The 16100-nt window shown below is 44.6% G+C and overlaps 1 protein-coding gene across 2 annotated transcripts in view; it reads right to left on the minus strand.

The window, feature by feature from the left end:
• The window catches only part of ADGRF5 (adhesion G protein-coupled receptor F5), a 109917-nt gene extending 100811 nt beyond the window's left edge, over positions 1-9106 (minus strand). The window contains exon 1 of one of the 2 annotated variants that reach the window (XM_068558053.1): positions 8916-9106. The gene's annotated coding sequence lies outside the window, so the exon portion shown is untranslated. Of the gene's footprint in view, positions 1-2121; positions 2139-8915 lie in introns of those variants that run through there. The other variant, XM_068558054.1, reaches the window with a different exon arrangement.
• Positions 9107-16100: the final 6994 nt, after the last annotated feature.

Genomic DNA, 16100 nt, shown 5'->3' on the forward strand with positions numbered 1-16100 from the left:
CCGCCCAGGGTTGGGTGAGCCTCTGCCCTGCCTTCTGAGACCCATCCCTGCCCTATGCGCTCCCGGGAGACAGGACCTTGGGTGGATTCAGCCCTGACTCAGTGATCAGGCTGATTCTCCTGGGGTCCCCCTGGTTCTCCTTCAAACAACTCGGCAAATCAATCTCTGTGGCTTCAACGGACCTGCAGGTGCAGCTGTGGAAAGTTTACATAATGCCAGCTGCACAGTGAAGTGGCAAAACCTTGACAAAATATTAGCTCTGTTCCACCTGGCAACCCCACTTCAGGTGCACGAAAATGCAGTGTCATTCAGGACACATTCAGACATTTTCCCTGAGGGGAAATTTAAATTTAACATGAAATCAAGTTGTCATTCCTTTCGGCTTTTAAACAGAGATTGAACACTCAGATAGGAAGTGCTCGGAACTGTGATTTTGATTTCAAGGAAAAGTGAAATATTGTTAGTAGTCTAAATGTGAGTAATTTAACCTTAAAGATTATATTTAAATATAATTTTTATATTTTTAATTTAATTATATATTTAAATAAAAATTTACTAATACTTTTACCCTCAAACAGTAAAGATGTTATTTAAGCTCAGGGATAAGTTCACCAAAATGTCTGTTTGTTAAATGACACTCTGATGTTCCCAACTCTTTATCAAACATTTATCGGAAACCCAATGTGCCAGGTGCTGTGCTGGGGGCTAGGAATAAAAAGATCAATGAGATGGCATCTCTATGTACTAGGAAAGAAGTGCATGGGAACAATTACTGAGAATACAAATACAAAAAGCACTATAACGAAGGACTGTGACGACTCGGGAGAAGAGAGGTCAGATCTGCACGTGGATGGAGAGACTTGTAAAAAGGAAGTAATCTGGTGGCATGTAAAATAAGCTTTGAATAAGAACCTGCTGTATAAAACAATAAAATAAAATAGACTTTGGATGATCAATAGATTACTTAACAGAGAAGGGAGAAGAGAGGACTCTGGACAGAGAGATGAATTGCAGCAGGGTGGTGATGCAGATGGAGAAGGGAAGGTGGTCCAGATCACGGCCATCAGGAAGTGGAGGGAACAGCAGAGGGAAAGCAACCTGCAAAGAAAACTGAGTAGTAGTTGGGAAGCCAGGAGACTGTAGAATCCCAGAAGGCAGGACAAGAGCAGAGAAGGTGGTAGTCCATGAGGTCACATGCTGTAGACAATGAAGTGAGAGTCTTGGCAAGACTAAGGTGCCAAGGTGCAGCTAAGGTGCCCCAGCGGGTCGGGCAGATGAGGAGACAGAACAGAATGGTTTCCTGGGTGGATGGTTGATGATGACACGAGGATGTCATCAACAGTTCTTTCATGCATTTCCTGGTGGGGAGGAAAGGAAGATGGAAGAGTATCTGCATGGTCGGCAAAGGTTGTTTTGCCATGAGGAGGTCTTAAGCAGATTTAAATGACAGTGGAAAGAGCCAATCAGAGGGGAGTGTAGTGAGGCCACTGGGAGGGTGGGAGGGGGTGAGAGTCGAGCTTTGGATGCAGGGAAGGGCCGTCTCTTCCCTTGAGGCAGGAAAGGAGGAGGAAGAGATGGGTGTGGGAGGAGATACTTTCGTGGAACTGGTGGTGAGAGGCGATTTCCTCTGAGATGGCAAAGCTGTCTTCCGAGAGTGAGGTGTGTGTGCACGTGCGTACGTGTGTGTGTCCCCCATGCGTGGGTGGGGAAATGTGTCTGGGAATCATTAGCGTCTCCAGCAGCACGAGGGCTCAGGTGCCTCTTCTGATATTTCTGGACTTAGATCACACTGTTCCCTGGCTGCTTTGTGCTCTCCCGTACAACGCATGAGTGTGTGTGTCTGGATTTAGGTATAAAAATTCAGATGTGCTTGCACTTTCTTGCCGGCAGAACTTCTGCTTTCCCTCGGTTCCTGGTGGAGCTCAGGTATGTAGCATGTGCTCCATAAAGAACTTGGTTCATGAAAGATCTTTCCACTCATCGTGCCCCTGCTTTAGCCCGACTCCAAAGGGAAGAGCAACTATCATTCTAGAGGGATCCCGCCCTGGGGACAGGGAACTGAAATTGCGTCAGCATTTTTAGTACAAAAGTCTATTATGGTAAATAAAGCAGAAATTTTACCTGGTCTGAACAATGCCTGGGTGTATGCTGTGATATTGAATGAGAGCTTTAAAAAAAAAAAGTAAGTTTTATGCTTTATTGCCTATCTCCTCCACCAACACACACACACACACACACACACACACACTCTCACACACACAAAGCCTGTTCTGCATGTGCACTTGTGGGTGCCCACACACAACCCAAGTCTGAAATCTTTCTGCTCCTTCAAAGGCCGGCAGCAGGATTTGTCTGCAATGCGGCAGGCAGACAGGAGAAAGGGTTAAGTAAGGATCTGGAGCAATGCTTCCCCTTGTCCTTTGAGGAGTAACAAAGAGAGGAAGCACAGCCTTTGTGGAAGGAAATTCCCAGGCCCCACATGACCTGCCCTGTGAACCCCTCAGGGGTGTCTGATAATAAACACTTGCAAACAAAACAATCCATAAAGGTGTTTTTTTTACTAACATTTGCGCATTTTTCACCAAAGGGCTAGAACAGCTTTTCCTGCATCTGCAGACCCCAGAGGGGGCCTGGCCATCCACCTGCTGGCAAAGCCCGACCATCTTCTCCAGGCTCAGGGCTGGCGTTTCTATGTGCAGGTCCCCTGGCCCCTGGGGTCTCTGATTGTGCAGGGGCCCCGTCCTCATAGCAGGCTGCTGGGATGCAGATGGTAGACCCCACACAGGGTGGGTATGGACCACTGTGTGCAGACCTGAGACCCACCTTTCCTCTTCCGTAGTAACCCCCAGACGCAAGCCTGAGCATTGCAACCTTGACTCATAGTGCAGTGACCTTCCCAGGAGTGGGGAGCGCTTGACAAAGGCATGAAACCTCTCCTAGTAAAGTGTGTCCATTAAGTAACAAATTAGGCTTCCTCCTCTGCAAGGAGGAAAAAAACCCAAACCTAACCAAAACCAAAACAAAAAAGCAAACCCCCCAAACAACAACAAAACCCCCTGGAGACTTGATGGCAAATATTCTTACAAAAATTTATTGGAAGGAGCTCAAAGCATATTAAGACCAAAATGCAAAACTCTGAGCAAAAGTCTAGTTTGGGTCAGTTTATTTGTAATATTGCACCTTATTTCTCCCAAAACTAATAGGATGTGAGGTTTATTGCATCCATTTTGTAGATAAATAAATCAAAGATCAGAAACTGGTCTAGGATAATAGGAAAGATCTAGGTGACTCAGGTGTCTTTTCTCCTCTGTGTGTGTGTGTGTGTGTGTGTGTGTGTTGGCGCTGTGTGTACATGCATCTATGCTTTTTAAAAACTATAATATGCTTTAAAACCCCTTTATTAATTGCAATCTAACCCAGGATCTTAGCATGACAACCCCGTTTCTGGGCTAGACCTGAATCCACTTCACGACAAGGGTGAGGGTTGAGTAGATCCTCAACTACAAATAGAAAGCTGAAACTTTATTTCCGAAATGCCATTACTGATCTCTGGGATATTTTTAGATGAGATAATCATACACGTCTACTCATTTGCATGTGCCCAGAGCTGCCGGACGACCTGCACGGTGACCCCAGCACTGAGGACCATGTAGACCGAGGGAACGATAAGTTCCAGATTTCATGGGGGCAGGGTTACCCGGAGCTTTGCACTCAGGCCCCCTGCTGCCCTTTGTACTGTGACAATGCGCGGAAGCACAGGCTTGTTAGAGGAAATTCCCAGGGCCTTAGTTTGGACATTAGACCGCTGCTTTGTGGTGCTGGGCCGGCATCTAAAAATAAACATGCGGGTCTGCACCAGTTTCTGTGATTTTGTCCTGCATAGTTGATTATATCTCAAGGGATTTTTTTAAAATTTTGTTTTCAAGAAAGTGAGCTTGGGTAAAGCTGGAGAATAAAATATATTATAGTTTTGTTTCAATTTGACAAAATGCAGCATTTGCTGACATCCACTTCTACTGAAAGAACGACAGCTTCTTTTCCCTGAGATTTCAAAACAAATATGGAAGAAATGAAAAGCACGTGGAGGTGCTGCCCAAGCAAGTGCAGAAAAGATGTGAGGGTCCAAAACTGCAAGACCAGAAAGTTCTTCTGAGTCCTGGAAGGATGAAGTATTAGCAAAGCCTCCAAGCAGACCTGGAGCAGTGAGTGATGTGTGTGCAGGCCCCTCTCCCCCTAAGCTAAATTCTCCCTTTTGTAAAAGCCTCCAGGTCCTTGGCGGGCAGAGAGGCTGTTATCATGTGGCTCATTTAGCAGAAAAGGAAAGGTGGGTGGAAAACAATGGCTGATGAACTTGACTCAGAGCAGGCAGCCAGCTGCAGCCAGCTCTCCTCTCCCCCCAAAAGTCAAATACCACATTCACAGTCCCCGTAATTTAGAGGATGGTAGAACCATTTATTTTGCACTTTTTAAAATTAGATTTCGGGGTGGCAAAGAATACATAGACATATCGTCGTGTTTTCATTTTATACATAGAGCAAAAATCAGGGACAAAGCTCGGAGTCTTGCTGTTAACTTGCTTGATCCCAGTTTGGCTGAAAATGTACCAAAATGTGGCAATTTTCCATCAAATAGGAATGTGTTTGCAGCACAAGAAGTAACCCACGATCTAGTTAAAGAGTAACCCAAGAAGAGCGGTTTGGAGTGAACTTTTCCCATCTCATTGTTCTCGTTTCTTTTTTTGCTTTTTCCTGGAAATCCAACCTTTTGACTGTTGCTGCAAAGACCCTATTTAAAAAGCATCTCAGCTGATGGGTAGGGCTAGCTAGTCAAAAGGCAGCCCTGATCACTCTGTAGTCTGATGCTTTTTCTTGCAGACTTTTATTTTGTGGCTTGGGCTGGAACCTTGGCATCACGAGACTCTTGGTAGCTTTGAGTGGGAAGGACCTCGAGGTCATCACCCAGACTCCACCCAGTACGGGCATCCCTTTGGGAACACCCTGGCCATGGTCTTCCAAGGTGCTGGAACACTGCCCAGGACAGGGTGTTCACCCTGCCACAAGGCAGCTCACCCAGTTTTAGACAATTCAAATGGTGGATAAATCCTTCTGTATGTTGAGCTAAGACCTGTTACCCTATAATTTCCACGGATCCATCCTCTGTTGACCCCTTTTCCCACCTTGAGCCATCTTTAAATATTTGAAGGCAACCTTCACGGGCTGCAAGACTTACTTCTTACTTCAAATGTCCTCTGGTTCTTTCAACTATTCTGCACATGACAATTTTCTCACTTTCACCCTCTTGGTCAGCCTCCTTTTTTCAGAGCTGATGTATTTTTTGAGGCAACATACTAGGCACTTAAGCTAATTAATCTTCTCTACAACCTTGCTTGGTAAATATTATCTGCATTTTCAGAAACAAATCTAAGACTTGATGAGATACAACCACTTATTGAAGGAGATGGGTCTACCTCTGTCTAGCCCACTCCATGCCTCTGATGAAAAAACAAATGTTGGTCAGGTACAGGCAAGGTTGATCTCAGATACACCCCGAGATCTGCAGTAGGTCATTAGAAACCTCCCATGTAGGTGAGCCTCTTTTTTCTGTTGCTACAAGGTGTGCTTACTGATAGAGATTAATGTTAACTTGAGGAGTGAGGAAATGACCATCAGAAAACACTCTGCCTGCTGGGAGGCAACTATACACAAGGTGGGTATGCAGGAAATTTGGAGGCAAAGAGATGCACGAGGAACAGGAAGCAAGAAGGAACTCAGAAGGTTTGGAAGGCATTTCGTTTGGAAGCTGCACACAATGATGGAGCAGGAAGAGAAGGCTCAGACAGGGAAAGGGTGAACCCTTGCGAGTGCCTAAAGAGTGTGCTGCAGCCTAAGCCTGGTGGCTGTATCTGGAGAACAAATAGAAAGTATTTGTTTCCTCCCGGCTGTGCATGCACCCCATGGGGGTGCAAAGCTCGGGGACAAAGGATACTATGCCCGGCCCCCAACCTCTGATTCTAGGTGAAATGAACACAAATTCGAAAGAACCCAAGTGTAATCAGAAAGGGAGTCCTTACAACTATGCCACAGCGAGGGTCAGGGGTCCCTTCTTTGCTCTGTGTCTATAAGTTTCCAGATTTTTCCTACACTACTTGGTGGAGCTACTTCCTTCCCTTCTCCTGACTGCTTTCCAAAAGCAGAGACTGCCTGAGGATGACATTGCCTTCCTCCTCGGCTGCCTTACTTCAAACCAGCTCTCCACCCAACAATGAATACCGAGTGGATTCCTCTAAGCTTCAGGGCGCTGCTCCCTGGAAGCCATTGCCACATAGCGTTTGACGGAAGGTGCCAAAGGACAACATTAATGTCACAGCTGAGCCCATGGGCATAGTCATGAAATGTCTCCCTTAAGATCTCCTCTTTGCCAGTTTGACCCAGAGAACGGCAGAGCCCTGCCCTTCAAATCATCACGTAACATGACAGAAGTGAGTGCAGAGGCTCCCTGGATATTATCTTCTCTGTACACTCATGAAGGCAGGGGGCCTCTTTTCCTTCTAATTCTCCATCTTGTTCACCACTTGAGAAAATCCAGGTCCAGCAAATGGATGTGGACCCACCCAGGGTCACCTGGCTAGGGAATTGCAGGTGCTGGACTAAATCAAGGTGCTGAAACACAGCCCAGCTTCCTTTCTACTAAATCACTCTGCCTTCAAGCTCCTGCTGTCTTTACTTGGATGTGCCAGCTTTGGTTAAAGATAAGGCTTTCAGTTTTCCTTCAGACTTTCTAAGGAAAAGCAAGACAGAGGATGATAAAAGGCACATCTTCTCTATGGGGAGCTGCATGGAGGCAGGGCTCGCATTTGTGTCGCTGGTCATCGTATTTGAAGCAGGTAGCATGGTAACTGGTATGGGAAAGGTGTTCAGTACCTATTTGCTGAAAAATGAGTAAGTCTCTGACTTGGAGTGGTGGCGAATGAGGGGCACTGATAGAGAAACACCTCCTGGGAGAGACTATTCACAGCGACATAAAGAAATAGATTCGAAAAGGTATGGCACAGGGTAGGTACTCAAAATATTTGGTGAAAAAAATGAATCCAGCAAGTCTCATAAAGGAGAGTGTGGAAAAATATTATAGAGTGTGGCAATCTCCTTGGAAGACTTCAAACTATAGACCTCCGTCTGGGGATGATTTGGGCCTCTTCAGACAATGTATCCATTCATTTGTTCATCCATTCATTCATTCATGAATTCAAAAACACTGAGCACAGGCTATGTACCTGGCATTGGTTCAAGTGTTACGGATTCAGAAGTCAATCTCCAGTAACTCCTCAAGGATGAAAATAATAAACCTAGCAACGATCATTTAATGTACTAAGGGCTATGGCAGAAGCACTTCGCTAAGTTGCCATAAAATTGCAGACTTGATGGGCATTTAGTTTAAGGTGGAGTGGATGGGGGAGGGGGGAGGAACAATCAGGCTGCAGTGGGTAGTTGGGTGGAGAAGATGAATGAAGTTATCGGGGACAGAAAGAACAGCGCACACAGACATAGGTAGGCATTAGAGCTCTCTCATATTGGGGAAATGGAAGGTATTGGGTACAGCTGGAAAGTCAGAGGGTGAGAGGTACGGCTGGCCGGATGAAAAGGGCCAGACCTTGAAGGTGTTGTCTACCCTTCCTTAAGCTGGGGCTTCACAAACTTTAATGCATGTGAATCACCCAGGGACCTGGTTAAGATGCAGATTCAGTAAATCTGGGGAGCAGACAGAGAACCTGCATCTCTAACAAGCTGCCCAATGAGGCCTGATGCAGCTGGTCCTTGGACTACCCTTTAGGAAGCAAGGCTGTAAGCAATGGGGTGCAATGGAGATATTTCACTGAAGAGAGTGACATTAAGAGAATTGCATTTTCCCAAGAACCCTGTAGCAGGATATGGAGGATGGAATGGAGGGAGACTCTGCTGGGGTAAAATACAGAAGTGGCAAGAAATTTTGAGCATCTGAACTAAATAAAGTTAGGAAAGAACAGTCAATGTTCAAATAAACAGGTGTAGACTGGTATTCTATGAAGTCGCTATAAAATCTTTCTCCCAGAGGAAAGGTGGCTTGTGAGGACGAAGATGAAACAATGAAAGCATAAGAGGCAAAAAAAAAAGTCAAAGAAGCATGTAGTGTTATTTGAATAAGTCTAGACCCACCTCTGGGTCTCAGTGGACACGTCAAATCTAGCCCCAGTAATGACTGAAAAAGCAGCCAGCTAAGGGGAGCAGCATATCTGCAGACAATTATCACAACAGAGCAAATAAAATCAGCCTTCTCAGCCATCACTTGAGAGACACTTGCATCTAGTTTCAGGAAGCTTCAGGAAGAACAATTGTTTCATAGAAAATTCTGGAAAATAACATGGCAGTCCACCTGGTCCTGAACACAGTGCTTGTTGATTTCTTATAACTCACAGGCACCGGAAATTAGAAACACCTATTTATATTCCTGTCAGAAAATACCCTATCAGCTCTAAGGCATCTTTAACTGAAAGGAAAAACTCAGACAGGAGTAAAAAAAAAAAAAAATCAAGGGAAGGGTCTACATTGTTGAAAAGGAAAGGCAGGTGGTAAACATTTTCTCATATACTGAAGCCCCCAAAATGCAACTTCTAATGGGATTTCCCTCCAAAGAAAAGAAAAATCGGCTTCGTGTTCTAGGTACTATTCTGGGTGGCATTCTGTATCCAAAGATGTACAAAAGCAAAACCCCCAAGAGTCATCTCCCCTCTCACTCTTTTTCCCCACATCCTGTAAATGAGTAAACCTCAACCAGACGCAGAGGTTGAAAACACGCAGCCAACTGGAAAAGCCATATGGACACACGCTTCAGAACAGCTTTGTTCACAGTACAAGACAAAAGAAAAGAGTGCAGGAACCTACCTTGCTCGTCTGTGCTTTGCAGCCTCGTGAAATTTAACCCTGTACTGGAGAGCTTCCCAAGAACCTCTTTGGGGAGGTGAAACTGAAGGGCCTCCCCTTCAATCACAGCCACGGAGAGGGTGGGGTTGCCCAAGACCAGACTTCAGCTCCTCGGCTCACGGGGACCTCAGGGAGCAGAGGTGAACTGCCGTCTAGTCTCTGCTGCAGGAAGAAACTGGGTGACTCGGTGTGGCTGGAGGTGGGGGGTGGAGGCTGGGGGAAGGGAAGTAATCTGGGAACCGTATTAAATAAGAGATCCTCGCCGCATGATTTCCTGTAGTAGGTGCCTGTTGTCTCTCTCCAGGCTCCCCAGAGGAAATAAGACATTTAAATGTGTCCTTTGGCCACTGGCAAGAAGAGAATAAACATGCTAAGAATTGTGGAAGTGAGAATTAGCAGGGCAGCAGGCAGGGGGCTGATGGGCCAGCTAGCTTTACCTTGTACCAAGTGCTTTCTTCCTGAAGTTTCTCCAAGTGTTTAACTCTGCAAAAGTCAAGCATGTCCTCATCCTCTTCCACCGAGCTGAAGAATTTTCTGGCCACACTCCAGATGCCATGCTGCAGAGCCGTCGGTAAGAGGCAGGCCGGAACAGGCCTGAGAAGGGTCTGCCTGCCAGCTGAGGCAAAGACCCTCTCAGCTCTGTCTCTGGAAACGCTGATGACAGTCTGTGTCTAATTCTGGAACACTTCCTCAAGTCCTCGGGCCATCTTACCCTAGGGTTTAAAGAATTCTCTGAAGGCAAACATCCGTAGATTGCTAGAAGCAGGACTCCCCGCTACATAATTGGTGGGGCTCAGTGCAGAATGAAAACGTGAGGTCACTCCTTCAGAAATTAAGGATTTCTAGATGACAGTAGAACCTTAAACCAAGTGCGGGCCCTTCTGAGAACAGGGCTGTTTGCGGCTTATGTAGGTGGTACATCTGTGAAGCCCATCCTGCCACTGTGTCACCGAACGCAAGTTGTGTGCCCGACGCACAGTGAGGCCAAACAAACCGAAACATTGGAGTTTGGAGCAGAGAAAGGTTTTTTTGCAGGGCCATGCGAGAAGAACGAGGGGCTTATGTCCCCCAAACCCCACATTCCCTGAAGGGTTTCAGCAAAGCATTTTTAAAGGCCAGATGAGGGAGAGGGGTCCCAGGGTATGTGATCAGCTCGTGCACAATTCCCTGATGGGCTGGGGTCACAGGGGTGAACATTATCAATCATCAGGTGCCAGAAGGTCCCGGGGGCTACATGCTCATGATCATCAAGTAGTTAATTTCTTCCATCTGGTGGTTGTTTTTAGCATCTGAAAAACTCAGGAAATACGCATGAAATACGATTATCTGGGTACTTCAGAGAGGAGCTAAAGCAGAGGCCATGGGGGAGGGGTCCGCCCTGGGATGGCCCCATAGGGTCCTGCTCGGTTCCAATAGGAAGCAGGCTGGAACTGTGGGCGTGTTGGTTTTAACAAGCTGTGTTATCAAGAGGCCTGGACTATTGCCACCTTGTTCTGAGGGGTGACAGTCAGCCTTTGAAGAGCAATGTACTCAGAAGCTGGTAGAAAGGGGGGGAAAAGCTGGGTTGTGGGTGTGAGCGGGCACAGACCGCAAACACATCCCTGGGTTAAAATCCCACCAGTGGTCTCCTCAGTGCTTTTTGGTCCACCACCTCACCCCCATCCATTCTCTTCCCCGAAGTCAGAGCAACCTCTCAATTGCTGTCTTCATGGAATTATCAGCATGCTTAAACTCTTCCAGTAGCCTAAGGATAAAGGCCAAATGCTTGAGCATGGTTCACAGACCCTTCAGGACCAGCACTGGCTATCCTCTTGCACCTGACCTCAAAGCCCACCTCCCCCCCCTTTTCCTTCTCCTCACCCCCCTTTTCCTTCTCTCCATCTCCACCTCTATCCTCTCCTGGAATTCGCTCTCTGAAGGATGCCCTCTACCAACCCCTAATCCTTTGAATCTCACATCTTCTAGAAAGTCCTTTTCTGATTCCTGGGCCCCTTCTGTGTTCTTCCGTAGCCAACCATGCTTATCTCTCCCGGAACACGCATAACTCGAAGTGGTGAAGGTCTGTTACTTGCCCACGCCTCCTGCTGGGCTATAAATTCCATAAAGTCATGGACGGCGTCTATTTCAGCATTACACCCCTAGACCTAGGACCCACGAGGGCGTTATTTGTGTAAGGTGGCATTAGCAGGAAGCGCACTATTAATTACAGCTCTCCACTTTTTGAAAAAGGGAAAACATATGACTCAGAGGAAAACATAAGATGATTGTTACGGTTTTACAGTTTAAACTCTGGCAGACAAAGTGGAGCGATTTCACAGGCAATACGGCAGGGCTATTATTAAAACACCACAGTTTGTCATGTGCTGTCCGTCCCTGTTCTTACAGGGACTGTATTATGAGTAGAAAATGACCTCTATTCTGAAACTGAAGCTCTGGACATGCCAAGAGGATGGAGGACTGAAGTTAAAAGAAAGGGTGAAGGAAAATAGGAAGTGGTTGGAGGTGAGAAGGGGCTGGGGGGATGCCAAGTGGGAGAGAGGAAAGGAAAGAGGGAATGAGGAGGGAGGAATGTAGGAGGAGGGAAGGGAAGACAGGTAAAGATGGAGAGGTGGGAAGAAACACAGGGTCCAGCAAAGGCTGGGAAACTGTGGGGTAGAGGGACAGAGGGATGGAGGGGGATGACTCTCCAGGTCACCGTTTCATCTAGAAGCATCTAGAAACTCCTTGTTCCCTCCATGACTCCCCGGTGCCTTTCCTGTGCTCCCTGATAAATCAAACTGGTGTTTTCTAAAACCCAAAATGCAGAAGGGGGTCGAGGGTTGTGCCACAGAGCTGCTGTGATGACACAGAAATTAGCTTCTGTGTTTTGCTTGGATTTGGAAACATCTTGAAAGTCACCTAATTAGTTTTCTTTTCATGGTTGTAAATACTTTGTGACAAAGTTCCTGCTAGAATTTCCGAGCCTGTATTAGTGTATTCTGGTCATTTCTCATAGTTCCTATGAACCAAAGGGTCACTTCATGTATGTATAAGGGCTCTGTTTAGCTGAGAGGCCTCAGCTGAGGCTGTCGGATTGGAGCACGAGCTGTTGTAGTGGAGACGCATAATCTAACATCTATAAAGATAAGGTTAAAGTGCGTTATTCTGAATGTCTAGTTTTGTGCAGTTAATTGTAATTTAGTATATGCAGAGATCTATAATAAAGCAAAGATAGTCCTTAAACCAACGGTTTAAATTTTCTTCATGGAGTCTCAATTTTGTTCCTACTTAATAGGCATTACTTCCACTGAAGATGGAATAGTCGAGAAACACAGTGAAAGACGTTAAAGTGGAAAAAGATGACGGGGTGTCCTGTCAACAGGACGTTGAGTATCGGCTGCAGACCCTTTGTGAGGCGCTGAATCTATAGAGGTCTATACCTTTGATTATTCTGGCTGTTTTATAATTCTGAAAGATGTAGAAACTGATAGAAATGCAGATGATTCTTGTTCATAGAAACACAAATTACCTTTCTCCAGTAGAGATACCGTTGATTTTTACACTGTAGAAATGACTATCCCAAACATGGCATTTTAATGCTCTATAGGCTATGAGTCAGTTTTGCATCTATGAGCCAATTCGGTTCAGCATTCCTGATTTGCCTGCACCAGTATGTCTGCTCTTGAGATTTGTCTTTGAATGAGCTTTAACGTCTTACCACCCCTTCATTAATCGATGAGTTAAATAAAAACTTTGTCACGTGCTCATTTTATATTTGTATGAGAGTGACGATTTCACCTTTTGATAATGATCTTTTAACGGAAGTCAGGTGATAATCAGTGAATACAGTAAGTCATGTTAGGAGTTTGCCATAGCGGAACTCTTTTCCCTCAGGGAAAGAATGAAGCATGTTGATTACCAAAGTAAATAGAGAAACTGCCTCAGCTGAACAATTAAGAGGGTACAGAGTTCCAGGAAGGGCAGAAGTATAGGCAAAGCCCAAAGTGGGATGTTACAAAATGTAACTGGATGTGGATTTACCAGGTAAGGAAAAAGTGCCAAAGCTGGACTCATTGAAACTAGTAGCTTGGAGGAAAGAGGACCTTGATAAACAAAGGGCACACATTTCGGGTGTTTGATAATTCTTTAAAATGTTATTTTCAGAATCTGTAACCACATAGACAACCATCCAGAAATATCTTACTATCAATATATTTGTGTGGTTTGGTTTTTCTTTAATTTTGGTATTTGTTGTGTTTTTAATTGATGTGACTTGCAAAATACATTTTTTTAATATCAAAGATGTAAAGCGATTTATCTCTAAGGAATGTTCTGGTCAATCAATCCAACCTGCTCCTTAATGCTCTTGGATCCAGATAAGCAGGTCAACATAAAAGCTTTTATGTTTTGTTTTGTTTTTCACTTTTGAAATTAATTTGTCATTGATTCCATTATTTTGAGGGAAAAAAAAAAAACATACCTAAGAGCTCAATGTGGAAGTCTGGATGTTTTCCTGAGAAGAATGTTTCCTCATTTGGGAGGCATGGTGAGAAGTATGAACAATCATGGTAAGTAACAGAACAAGTGTGTCTGCTGGATGCTCAAAGATCACTTCCTGCAAACACGGGGCTCTTTCTGCACAAGCTCGAAGTGTCTCCTGAAAAGAGAGTCAGTACCGCCAGCTTTGGCTCCACCTACATTGGAGGTGAAATTAGTCATGTTCCATTAGCCTTTTTTTCTCTTTGCCAAATACTAATATCACATTTGTCATTGAAGACGGAGCACTGAGAGGCGACTCCTAAGGAGTTCTATGACTTTCATTGTGTCACTGAGAGATAAAAAGGAAACGTGTGTTCCATAGTATCAACCCTGTCAAGGAGACAACATATGCAAGAAACATCAATAGGATTGTTCTTGGAAAATAAATGTTCGCCTTAGGTAAAACCACTGCCATATGCTTCCCTGGAAAATTAAGGTGTTAGGAAAAATTAAGGCAGAAAGAAAGAAGGAGAGAGAGAGAGAAAGGGAGGGAGGGAGGGAAGAAGGGAGGGAGAGCTAAGTCCAAGTATTTTGGGGAACTAGGAATTCTCATACACTACTGTTTAGGGGGGCAATTAGTAACTCACATCGCTGAGTGCGTGTTACTTAAATCACTTGCGAGAGCAATTCGGCGTATCTAGGAGAGTTCAAAATTCTGGATATATACTACTATATATCTGAGAGAAATGCTTGCCTATATATACAAGGAGAAAATACAAGAGTGTTCAATTTCATTATTATTATTAATAGAATCTGAAGAAACCTGTATGTGCGTCAGTAGGGAAATGTATAAAATATTTTAGTATTATTACAGTAATAGTGAACTAGATGTATATGTGTCAACATGGATAGATAATTTTTTTAAGTGAAAAAAAAAAAAGGCCAGAATGAAAAAAGCCAGCTTCAAAAATATATATACACAATGATATATAATGGAAAAAATGCACTATACAATCCAGGAAAAAGAAGGTATGGAATAGGACTAAGCAGACGATATAAGATTTTGCATTTTATTCTATGTCTTTGGTATTAAAAAAAAAGAAAACTCACAAAATATTAATAGTTTAATTCTGTTTGGCATGTAATACAGATGCTGGTTTTTCTCTATAGTTTGTCTTTATAAAAAGAAAAAAGTCACTAAAATATTATTTTAAAAAATAGAGACATGTTGAGTCATAGACTAGACACATTCTTTTCACACCCTCCACCTGCAACTGTGGTAGAAAAAAATTAAGGGAAAAGAACTCTGGGAAAATGAGAATTATCTCCAATCCTTGGTGGAATTGCAGTACTATCCTTGGCTAGATCTCAGATTCTCTCACTTCTTCCACGTGAAACAAAACCTCGAGGGTCCTCAGGGCCCCCTTCAGGTACACAGTCACCTGCATGTTTACTGACAGCTCAGCAGTCTACCACCTGCTCTTTGATATAGTTCACAAGAGAACCTGTAAAACCTCCATGAATACATGTAAAAATTTCCCCAAGACAACGTACTTTAAAAATGTATGTATCTTAGGAAGTTTGAAAGAGAAATCATTTTATTTGGATGATGTAAAGAGAAACTTGTTTTTAAAAACTAAACTTAGGCATTCTGCTTCTGAGCATAAATCCTGTTTTCGTTTGTTTGGTTGGTTTGGTCGATGAAATTTTAGCAACAAACTAGTGTGGGTTGAAGAAAATTGTGGGGGGGCCGTTATAGTGATAAAGGAAGAAGCTGTGGGTTTGTGAGATGTGTCCTAAATTTCTCTTAACTCTGACTTTCCTACCTGGTAAGGAATGAGACGTAAGTGAGTCTCAGACTCGCTTCCAGCCTTGCTAGTCAACATCTCCGATGTAAAAATGAATAAACAGAGACCATGTCTCTTTAAAGATGTGAGAGGGAAATCACTCATCATCCAGGAGATATTACTGTGATGATAATCATCAGCCCTTGGTGATGCAGGGCTTCCTGGGTCTCTGCACCCTAGATTGTCACCCTGAGGCATTTCCGTGCCCCATCAGCACACACAATGTGGGTCTGGGTTTAAAGCCTTCTTCCTTCTCAGGAGCTTCTGCCCCCAGTTCCCTTTCAATCTCCCTGGGTGTCGAATCCTGGTCATCACACCTGCCCCACCCCGTGCCCCTGGGCACAAATCCTTCCCCCTCCCTGTTCCCCTCCATCCCCCTCGTACTTACTCATCACCACTTGCTTTTCCACTGTTCCTTGATCGCTGACATCTAGCTCATGCTTTGACTCTTTCCTCTGCAACCGTTCTCTGGGATTTCTGCATCCTCACATTCAAGACCCTGGTCTCTCACCTCCTTGAGCTCCTCCATGCCAATGACCTGCATCCCACTTTAGCGAATTGCCATGTTCTGCCACAATGTGACCATCGGGAACGGCTCTAATTTGAAAATACATGATTCTAAGTTTGAATATTTTTGGTGGGGAGCACACCCTTTTACCGCCTCTTCCTCACTTTCATGGGACATCTGCCTTCATTGAGAGGCCCAGCTCTTCTACACCTCCTTCCTTAGCTTCCAACTATTCAAGCTACAACTACCTTCCTATTAAACCAGATGCCATGCAAAGCTATTTAAATACTCTCTTTGTCAACCTTCGCTATATCTTTCCCCCTTGACATTCCC

This window comes from Eschrichtius robustus, chromosome 12 (assembly GCF_028021215.1).
Source record: "Eschrichtius robustus isolate mEscRob2 chromosome 12, mEscRob2.pri, whole genome shotgun sequence".
Taxonomy (NCBI): Eukaryota; Metazoa; Chordata; class Mammalia; order Artiodactyla; family Eschrichtiidae; genus Eschrichtius; species Eschrichtius robustus.